Below are 12,258 nucleotides of genomic sequence, written 5' to 3'. Positions count from 1 at the left end.
TATTGATTTCTCATGTCTAATCCTATTGATTTCTCATATCTCACGTCTAATCCTATTGATTCCTCATTTCTCACGTCTAATCCTATTGATTTCTCATATCTCACGTCTAATCCTATTGATTTCTCATGTCTAATCCTATTGATTTCTCATATCTCACGTCTAATCCTATTGAATCCTCATTTCTCACGTCTAATCCTATTGATTTCTCATGTCTAATCTTATTGATTTCTCATATCTCACATCTAATCCTACTGATTTCTCACGTCTAATCCTATTGATTTCTCATATCTCACGTCTAATCCTATTGATTCCTATTTGCTCACGTCTAATCCTATTGATTCCTCATTTTGCACGTCTAATCCTATTGATTCCTCATTTCTCACGTCTAATCCTATTGATTCCTCATTTCTCACGTCTAATCCTATTGATTCCTCACGTCTAATCCTATTGATTCCTCATTTCTCACGTCTAAACCTATTGATTTCTCTTATCTCACGTCTAATCCTATTGATTTCTCATGTCTCACATCTAATCCTATTGATTTCTCACGTCTAATCCTATTGATTTCTCATATCTCACGTCTAATCCTATTGATTTCTCATATCTCACGTCTAATCCTATTGATTTCTCACGTCTAATCCTATTGATTTCTCATATCTCACGTCTAATCCTATTGATTTCTCATATCTCACGTCTAATCCTATTGATTTCTCATGTCTAATCCTATTGATTTCCCATATCTTACGTCTAATCATATTGATTCCTCATTTCTCAAGTCTAATCCTATTGCTATCTCATATCTCATTGATTTCTCATATCTCACGTCTAATCCAATTGATTTCTCACGTCTAATCCTTTGATTCCTCATTTTGCACGTCTAATCCTATTGATTCCTCATTTCTCACGTCTAATCCTATTCATTCCTCATTTCTCACTTCTAATCCTATTGAGTCCTCACGTCTAATCCTATTGATTCCTCATTACTCACGTCTAATCCTACTGATTTCTCTTATCTCACGTCTAATCCTATTGATTTCTCATGTCTCACATCTAATCCTATTGATTTCTCACGTCTAATCCTATTGATTTCTCATATCTCACGTCTAATCCTATTGATTCCTATTTGCTCACGTCTAATCCTTTGATTCCTCATTTCGCACGTGTAATCCTATTGATTCCTCATTTCTCACGTCTAATTCTATTGATTCCTCATTTCTCACGTCTAATCCTATTGATTCCTCACGTGTAATCCTATTGATTTCTCAAATCTCACGTCTAATCCTATTAATTTCTCATACCTCACGTCTAATCCTGTTGATTCCTCATTTCTCACGTCTGATCCAATTCATTTCTCACCTCTAATCCTATTGATTTCTCATATCTCATGTCTAATCCTATTGATTTCTCAAATCTCACATCTAATCCTATTGATTTCTCATATCGCACGTCTAATCATATTGATTCCTCATTTCTCAAGTCTAATCCTATTGCTATCTCATATCTCATTGATTTCTCATATCTATCTGGCGGAATGTAGATTTCTCACCCACTGTGGGACGGTTACCCAGACACAGAATTAAACTGGTTCTGGATTGAAAGACTATTTCACCTGTGGTCTGTTTTAAGTCTAGGTCTAATATGTGTCCAGGAAACCAGCCCTTCATTATCACATTAAATACCTTGTTTTTAGACTTATTAGACTTGAGATTCCTTATGCGCTTCCTTCCCGTGCTACTGATAAAATAAGACCACATGGGGCTCTACTTCCCTCTGCTGTTCATTTAGTGTAAGTACAGTTACGTCGGACGTTTTAGCTTTATTTGAAAATCTTGGTACGTATGTAGAAACAAACATCAAATGTGATGTCATACAATACATAAAACACAGGTATTTAGATATAACCTTCCTAAATATGTGGACAGGAGTAAATTGGCCCTCAGTAATTCCCCCTTAGGGCCACCCTAGGACTTGCTCCCGGGCCAGTCTAGTACCACCTAATAGGATTTTGTTTTATTTTGTGTATGTGTGAGTTAACTTTTGTTTTGTCCTCTAAAGTGGCCATCCCATTCAACTGTACAATGAATGTCATTGTTTGTATTGCTGTCTTTTTTACTTTATTTTTATTGGAAAATGGACTTGCTCCCGGGCCAGTCTGGGGGCACCATTCCTGCTGAGGTGTCACTGGGTTTTCAGTTGCCGGAAATATATAAGAGCGGACCAGATCGGAAAATGTGTCCCAAATGGCCCCTATTCCCTATATGGGGCACTGCTTTTTACAAGGGCCCTATTCCCTATATAGTGCACTGCTTTTTACAAGGGCCCTATTCCCTATATAGTGCACTGCTTTTTACAAGGGCCCTATTCCCTATATAGTGCACTGCTTTTTACGGGGTCCCATTTGGGACACGTTTCCCAGGTCAGACACTCCAGCCTCTGATCACCACCTCACACTGTTCTGTTCATCAGTGAAGCAACTCCAGCGCAGCAAACCCCACAGTTACAGCTTTAAGCTACACTAGTCCACTGCAGCAAACCCCACAGTTACAGCTTTAAGCTACACTAGTCCACTTCAGCCAAACCCCACAGTTACAGCTTTAAGCTACACTAGTCCACTGCAGCAAACCCCACAGTTACAGCTTTAAGCTACACTAGTCCACTTCAGGCAAACCCCACAGTTACAGCTTTAAGCTACACTAGTCCACTGCAGCAAACCCACAGTTACAGCTTTAAGCTACACTATTCCACTGCAGCAAACCCCACAGTTACAGCTTTAAGCTACACTAGTCCACTGCAGCAAACCCACAGTTACAGCTTTAAGCTACACTAGTCCACTGCAGCAAACCCACAGTTACAGCTTTAAGCTACACTAGTCCACTGCAGCAAACCCCACAGTTACAGCTTTAAGCTACACTAGTCCACTGCAGCAAACACCACAGTTACAGCTTTAAGCTACACTAGTCCACTGCAGCAAACCCCACAGTTACAGCTTTAAGCTACACTAGTCCACTTCAGGCAAACCCCACAGTTACAGCTTTAAGCTACACTAGTCCACTGCAGCAAACCCACAGTTACAGCTTTAAGCTACACTATTCCACTGCAGCAAACCCCACAGTTACAGCTTTAAGCTACACTAGTCCACTGCAGCAAACCCACAGTTACAGCTTTAAGCTACACTAGTCCACTGCAGCAAACCCACAGTTACAGCTTTAAGCTACACTAGTCCACTGCAGCAAACCCCACAGTTACAGCTTTAAGCTACACTAGTCCACTGCAGCAAACACCACAGTTACAGCTTTAAGCTACACTAGTCCACTGCAGCAAACCCCACAGTTACAGCTTTAAGCTACACTAGTCCACTTCAGCCAAACCCCACAGTTACAGCTTTAAGCTACACTAGTCCACTGCAGCAAACCCACAGTTACAGCTTTAAGCTACACTAGTCCACTGCAGCAAACCCCACAGTTACAGCTTTAAGCTACACTAGTCCACTGCAGCAAACCCCACAGTTACAGCTTTAAGCTACACTAGTCCACTGCAGCAAACCCCACAGTTACAGCTTTAAGCTACACTAGTCCACTGCAGCAAACCCCACAGTAACAGCTTTAAGCTACACTAGTCCACTGCAGCAAACCCCACAGTTACAGCTTTAAGCTACACTAGTCCACTGCAGCAAACCCCACAGTTACAGCTTAAAGCTACACTAGTCCACTGCAGCAAACCCCACAGTTACAGCTTTAAGCTACACTAGTCCACTGCAGCAAACCCCACAGTTACAGCATTAAGCTACACTAGTCCACTGCAGCAAACCCCACAGTTACAGCTTTAAGCTACACTAGTCCACTGCAGCAAACCCACAGTTACAGCTTTAAGCTACACTAGTCCACTTCAGCCAAACCCCACAGTTACAGCTTTAAGCTACACTAATCCACTTCAGGCAAACCCCACAGTTACAGCTTTAAGCTACACTAGTCCACTTCAGCCAAACCCCACAGTTACAGCTTTAAGCTACACTATTCCACTGCAGCAAACCCCACAGTTACAGCTTTAAGCTACACTAGTCCACTGCAGCAAACCCACAGTTACAGCTTTAAGCTACACTAGTCCACTGCAGCAAACCCACAGTTACAGCTTTAAGCTACACTAGTCCACTGCAGCAAACCCCACAGTTACAGCTTTAAGCTACACTAGTCCACTGCAGCAAACACCACAGTTACAGCTTTAAGCTACACTAGTCCACTGCAGCAAACCCCACAGTTACAGCTTTAAGCTACACTAGTCCACTTCAGCCAAACCCCACAGTTACAGCTTTAAGCTACACGAGTCCACTGCAGCAAACCCACAGTTACAGCTTTAAGCTACACTAGTCCACTGCAGCAAACCCCACAGTTACAGCTTTAAGCTACACTAGTCCACTGCAGCAAACCCCACAGTTACAGCTTTAAGCTACACTAGTCCACTGCAGCAAACCCCACAGTTACAGCTTTAAGCTACACTAGTCCACTGCAGCAAACCCCACAGTAACAGCTTTAAGCTACACTAGTCCACTGCAGCAAACCCCACAGTTACAGCTTTAAGCTACACTAGTCCACTGCAGCAAACCCCACAGTTACAGCTTAAAGCTACACTAGTCCACTGCAGCAAACCCCACAGTTACAATTTAAGCTACACTAGTCCACTTCAGCCAAACCCCACAGTTACAGCTTTAAGCTACACTAATCCACTTCAGGCAAACCCCACAGTTACAGCTTTAAGCTACACTAGTCCACTTCAGCAAACCCCACAGTTACAGCTTTAAGCTACACTAGTCCACTGCAGCAAACCCCACAGTTACAGCTTTAAGCTACACTAGTCCACTGCAGCAAACCCACAGTTACAGCTTTAAGCTACACTAGTCCACTTCAGCCAAACCCCACAGTTACAGCTTTAAGCTACACTAGTCCACTGCAGCAAACCCACAGTTACAGCTTTAAGCTACACTAGTCCACTTCAGCCAAACCCCACAGTTACAGCTTTAAGCTACACTAGTCCACTGCAGCAAACCCACAGTTACAGCTTTAAGCTACACTAGTCCACTGCAGCAAACCCCACAGTTACAGCTTTAAGCTACACTAGTCCACTGCAGAAAACCCCACAGTTACAGCTTTAAGCTACACTAGTCCACTTCAGCCAAACCCCACAGTTACAGCTTTAAGCTACACTAGTCCACTGCAGCAAACCCACAGTTACAGCTTTAAGCTACACTAGTCCACTGCAGCAAACCCCACAGTTACAGCTTTAAGCTACACTAGTCCACTGCAGCAAACCCCACAGTTACAGCTTTAAGCTACACTAGTCCACTGCAGCAAACCCACAGTTACAGCTTTAAGCTACACTAGTCCACTGCAGCAAACCCCACAGTTACAGCTTTAAGCTACACTAGTCCACTTCAGCCAAACCCCACAGTTACAGCTTTAAGCTACACTAGTCCACTGCAGCAAACCCACAGTTACAGCTTTAAGCTACACTAGTCCACTGCAGCAAACCCCACAGTTACAGCTTTAAGCTACACTAGTCCACTGCAGCAAACCCCACAGTTACAGCTTTAAGCTATACTAGTCCACTTCAGCCAAACCCCACAGTTACAGCTTTAAGCTACACTAGTCCACTGCAGCAAACCCACAGTTACAGCTTTAAGCTACACTAGAGCAAGTGCTCCTAAGTGGCGCAGTGCTCCAAGACACTGCTTCTCAATGCAGGAGGCGTCACTGCAGTACCTGGTTTGAATCCAGGCTGCATCACATCCGGCCGTGATCGGGAGTCCCATAGGTCGGTGCACAATGGGCCCAGCGTCGTCCGTGTTCGGCCAGGGTATGCCGTCATTGTAAATAAGAATTTATTCTTAACTGACTTGCCTAGTTAAATAAATAAAAGCAAACCCCACGGTTACAGCTTTGAGACACACTAGTTCACTTCAGCAAACCCCACAGTTATGGCTACAGGTTAACCTGCCTCACCTACGTTATGCTGAAGTAGCATGGCTACAGGTTAACCTGCCTCACCTACGTTATGCTGAAGTAGCATGGCTACAGGTTAACCTGCCTCACCTACGTTATGCTGAAGTAGCATGGCTACAGGTTAACCTGCCTCACCTAAAGCCCTTTCTGGTGGGAAGCTGCTATAGACCACCAAGTGATAACAGTCGGTATCTGGATAATTTATGAAATGCTTGATAATATACAGTGGGGAGAACAAGTATTTGATACACTGCCGATTTTGCAGGTTTTCCTACTTACAAAGCATGTAGAGGTCTGTCATTTTTATCATAGGTACACTTCAACTGTGAGAGACGGAATCTAAAACAAAAATCCAGAAAATCACATTGTATGATTTTTAAGTAATTAATTTGCATTTTATTGCATGACATAAGTATTTGATCACCTACCAACCAGTAAGAATTCCGGCTCTCACAGACCTGTTAGTTTTTCTTTAAGAAGCCCTCCTGTTCTCCACTCATTACCTGTATTAACTGCACCTGTTTGAACTCGTTACCTGTATAAAAGACACCTGTCCACACACTCAATCAAACAGACTCCAACCTCTCCACAATGGCCAAGACCAGAGAGCTGTGTAAGGACATCAGGGATAAATTGTAGACCTGTACAAGGCTGGGATGGGCTACAGGACAATAGGCAAGCAGCTTGGTGAGAAGGCAACAACTGTTGGCACAATTATTAGAAAATTGAAGAAGTTCAAGATGACGGTCAATCACCCTCGGTCTGGGGCTCCATGCAAGATCTCACCTCGTGGGGCATCAATGATCATGAGGAATGTGAGGGATCAGCCCAGAACTACACGGCAGGACCTGGTCAATGACCTGAAGAGAGCTGGGACCACAGTCTCAAAGAAAACCATTAGTAACACACTACGCCGTCATGGATTAAAATCCTGCAGCGCACGCAAGGTCCCCCTGCTCAAGCCAGCGCATGTCCAGGCCCGTCTGAAGTTTGCCAATGACCATCTGGATGATCCAGAGGAGGAATGGAAGAAGGTCATGTGGTCTGATGAGACAAAAATAGAGCTTTTTGCTCTAAACTCCACTCGCCGTGTTTGGAGGAATAGAAGGATGAGTACAACCCCAAGAACACCATCCCAACCGTGAAGCATGGAGGTGGAAACATAATTCTTTGGGGATGCTTTTCTGCAAAGGGGACAGGAAGACTGCACCGTATTGAGGGGAGGATGGACGGGGCCATGTATCGCGAGATCTTGACCAACAACCTCCTTCCCTCAGTAAGAGCATTGAAGATGGGTCGTGGCTGGGTCTTCCAGCATGACAACGACCCGAAACACACAGCCAGGGCAACTAAGGAGTGGCTCCGTAAGAAGCATCTCAAGGTCCTGGAGTGGCCTAGCCAGTCTCCAGACCTGAACCCAATAGAAAATCTTTGGAGGGAGCCGAAAGTCCGTATTGCCCAGCGACAGCCCCGAAACCTGAAGGATCTGGAGAAGGTCTGTATGGAGGAGTGGGCCAAAATCCCTGCTGCAGTGTGTGCAAACCTGGTCAAGAACTACAGGAAACGTATGATCTCTGTAATTACAAACTAAGGTTTCTGTACCAAATATTAAGTTCTGCTTTTCTGATGTATCAAATACTTATGTCATGCAATAAAATGCAAATTAATTACTTAAAAATCATACAATGTGATTTTCTGGATTTTTGTTTTAGATTCCCTCTCTCACAGTTGAAGTGTACCTATGATAAAAATTACAGACCTCTACATGCTTTGTAAGTTGGAAAACCTGCAAAATCGTCAGTGTATCAAATACTTGTTCTCCCCACTGTATGTGATATCAACAGAGAGGTGTATTTTCTGGGGGACCTAAATATTGACTGGCTTTCATCAAGCTGCCCACTCATGAAAAAGCTTCAAACTGTATCTAGTGCCTGCAACCTGGTTCAGGTTATCAGTCAACCTACCAGGGTAGTTACAAACAGCACTGGAATGAAATCAACATGTATTGATCACATCTTTACAAATGCTGCAGAAATCTGCTCTAAAACGGTATACAATTCCATAGGATGTAGTGATCACAATATAGTAGCCATATCTAGGAAAACCACAGTTCCAAAGGCTGGGCCTAATATAGTGTATAAGAGGTCATACAAGAGGTTTTGTAGTTACATCTTCAAACTGTAACTAGTGCCTTTAACCTGGTTCAGGTTGTCAGTCAACCTACCAGGGTATGTTGAAGAAGTAACTGATATTTACTGGTCTGTTATGTGTAATGAGGAGCTTAATGATGGTAAAAAAAAGCTTGTAATTTTAAAGTGAGTGTGCAAGAGGTGAAGAATGTATTGTTGTCTATCAACAATGACAAGCCACCAGGGTCTGACAACTTGGATATAAAGTTACTGGAGGATGATAGTGGAAGATGTTAGTGGATGATGATAGCGGATGATGATAGCGGATGATGATAGCGATTGATGATAGCGGAGGATGATAGTGGATGATGATAGAGGATGATGATAGTGGAGGATGATAGAGGATGATGATAGCGGATGATAGAGGATGATGATAGCGGATGATAGAGGATGATGATAGCGATTGATAGCGGATGATGATAGCGGATGATGATAGCGGATGATGATAGCGGATGATGATAGTGGATGATGATAGAGGATGATGATAGTGGATGATAGCGGAGGATGATAGTGGATGATGATAGTGGATGATGATAGTGGATGATGATAGTGGATGATGATAGTGGATGATGATAGAGGAGGATGATAGAGGAGGATGATAGCGGAGGATGATAGCGGATGATGATAGTGGATGATGATAGCGGATGATGATAGTGGATGATGATAGTGGATGATGATAGAGGATGATGATAGCGGATGATAGTGGAGGATGATAGTGGAGGATGATAGTGGAGGATGATAGTGGATGATGATAGTGGATGATGATAGCGGATGATAGCGGAGGATGATAGTGGATGATGATAGTGGATGATGATAGTGGATGATGATAGCGGAGGATGTTGGCGGATGATGATAGCGGATGATGATAGCGGATGATAGCGGAGGATGATAGTGGATGATGAAAGTGGATGATGATAGCGGATGATGATAGCGGATGATAATGCCACTCCTTTTTGCCATCTCTTCCGTCTAAGCCTACAGGAAAGTGGGTGACTTCAGGCCTGGAGGGAAGCTAAAGTCATTTTGCTTCCCAAGAATAGTAAAGCCCTCTTTACTGGCTCAAATAGTCGACCAATACTTTGGAAAAAAGATACAATGCTATTTCACAGCTAACAAATTAGCAAGAGACTTTCAACACGCTTAGAGGATATGGCTCGGGCTAGGGCTGGCCTGGGGATGTGGCCGGAGCTGCGGCAGGCGCTCGAGCTTGGACTGAGGTGGAAATAAAGCTGGGTCTGCGGCTTGAGCGCGGTCTGGACCAGGGTCTGGGGTTGAGGGTTAGTTCAAGTTGAGTTCTATTCCCACCATTACAGTTTCTTATCATTCTTGCCATCTAGAATCACAACAACCCGGTGGAAACGTGCACATCATTTTCATGACGTTGTCAGCTAACACATTTATTTAAACTCTCGTCATTCTGCCCTGTCCATTTCGCCAAACAGGTGAGCAGTTGTGCTGCGTTCACGTACAAGTCGGAACTAGGAAACTCAGAAATGTTTGACTTGCTAACTGCTTGAACTACTACCAGTTAGCAAGTCGGAAATGTCAGAGTTTCCTAGTTCCGACTTGAACATGAACGTGGCATTGGGCCACAGACCTAGGTGCTGGCCCATGTCAGGAATGATTGAGCAGAGCGGGATCCTGGGTAAAGTCTTAAACTACAGACTGTTGTTTTTCCCGGTTTATGTTCATCGTTCTGGTTTGATTTGGCAGATGCTCTTACTGTCAGGGAATTCAACTAAGACAACCACATCATTGCAATAAAACATGACTCAATAAAGCAGCTATCAGCGATATCAGTGCTACAAAGAAAAGACAAAGTAAATATTGTGTCTATAGGTACAGTGGGGCAAAAAAGTATTTAGTCAGCCACCAATTGTGCAAGTTCTCCCACTTAAAAAGATGAGAGAGGCCTGTAATTTTCATCATAGGTACACTTCAACTATGACAGACAAAATGAGAAAAAAAAATCCAGAAAATCACATTGTAGGATTTTTAATGAATTTATTTGCAAATTATGGTGGAAAATAAGTATTTTTGTCAATAACAAAAGTTTATCTCAATACTTTGTTATATACCCTTTGTTGGCAATGACAGAGGAATCCTCCAATGTGATTTTCTGGATTTTTTCCCCTCATTTTGTCTGTCATAGTTGAAGTGTACCTTTGATGAAAATTACAGGCCTCTCTCATCTTTTTAAGTGGGAGAACTTGCACAATTGGTGGCTGACTAAATACTTTTTTGCCCCACTGTATATCCACGTGACCTGCCAACAGACGTCCTCTCCCAGGGCAGTAAAACCTAGTCTACCATCCTGTTCACTGCTGCATCCATGGCAACGGCCTCATAGGGAGAAACACACGTTTAGGTAAATAAACTGTACTGCTAATACAAGGAAATATTCTACCGTAGAATAAAAAAATGGCCACAGCTCATGTAATTGCAGAGTGTAACCATTAGATGGGCCTATATACCACAGAGAGGAGAATAATGATGATACTACAGGACGGGGGTCGTCACTAGTTACCACAGCACAAAGTCAGAAGGCCCGCCTACTCCACCAATCAGATGAAGGAGTGTGGTGACGCGTATTCCGGCTCACGGTTCATGGTAAACAACCAATCAGATGAGGGAGTGTGGTGACGTGTATTCCGGCTCACGGTTCATGGTAAACAACCAATCAGATGAGGGAGTGTGGTGACGTGCATGCAGGCTCACGGTTCATGGTAAACAACCAATCAGATGAGGGAGTGTGGTGACGCGTATTCCGGCTCACGGTTCATGGTAAACAACCAATCAGATGAGGGAGTGTGGTGACGTGCATGCAGGCTCACGGTTCATGGTAAACAACCAATCAGATGAGGGAGTGTTGTGACGCGTATTCCGGCTCACGGTTCATGGTAAACAACCAATCAGATGAGGGAGTGTGGTGACGTGCATGCAGGCTCACGGTTCATGGTAAACAACCAATCAGATGAGGGAGTGTTGTGACGCGTATTCCGGCTCACGGTTCACGGTAAACAACCAATCAGACGAAGGAGTGTGATGACACCAACCGACTTGTAAGGGGCCGACGAGAGACATGTTTATTATATCTGATGATCCATCAAAGAACTGGTTATTTATTAGATGAAACCAAATATGTCTTGTTCAAACTCAGCTTTGGTAGCTTATCGTGACGTTTGGCCCTTACTCATAGTTACTTGTCATAACCCAAAATAGGTTTACTACCTGCAATGTCTGCATGTCGACAAGCAAATTGACACATCTGAATTTTAGATGTTGATTTACGTAATCCACAAATAATCCACAAGTAAAACGTACAAAGTTTCACAGACATACATGTTCACAGATATGTACACTACCGTTCAAAAGTTTGGGGTGACTTAGTCCTTGTTTTTTAAAGAAAAGCACATTTTTGGTCCATTAAAATAACATCACATTGATTAGAACTACCCGCAGTGTAGACATTGTTAATGTTGTAAATGACTATCGTAGCTGGAAATGGCAGAATTTTTATGGAATATCTACATAGTTCGTACAGAGGCCCATTATCAGCAACCATCACTCCTGTGTTCCAATGGCACGTTGTCTTAGCTAATCCAAGTGTATCATTTTAAAAGGCTAATTGATCATTAGAAAACCCTTTTGCAATTATGTTAGCACAGCTGAAAACTGTTGTGCTCACTAAAGAAGCACTAAAACGGGCCTTCTTTAGACTAGATGAGTATCTGGAGCATCAGCATTTGTGTGTTTGATTACAGGCTCAAAATGTCCAGAAACAAATAACTTTCTTCAGAAACTCGTCAGTCTATTCTTGTTATGAGAAATGAAGCTATTCCATGTGAGAAATTGCCAAGAAACTGAAGATTTGGTACAATGTTGTGTACTACTCCCTTCACAGAACAGCGCAAACTGGCTCTAACCAGAATAGAAAGAGGAGTGGGAGGCCCCGGTGCACAACTGAGCAAGTGGACAAGTACATTAGAGTGTCTAGTTTGAGAAACAGACGCCTCACAAGTCCTCAACTGGCAGCTTCATTAAATAGTACCCGCAAAACACCAGTCTCAACGTCA

This window comes from Salvelinus alpinus, chromosome 18, assembly GCF_045679555.1.
Source record: "Salvelinus alpinus chromosome 18, SLU_Salpinus.1, whole genome shotgun sequence".
Taxonomy (NCBI): Eukaryota; Metazoa; Chordata; class Actinopteri; order Salmoniformes; family Salmonidae; genus Salvelinus; species Salvelinus alpinus.
Note: the sequence above shows the minus strand (reverse complement) of the source record.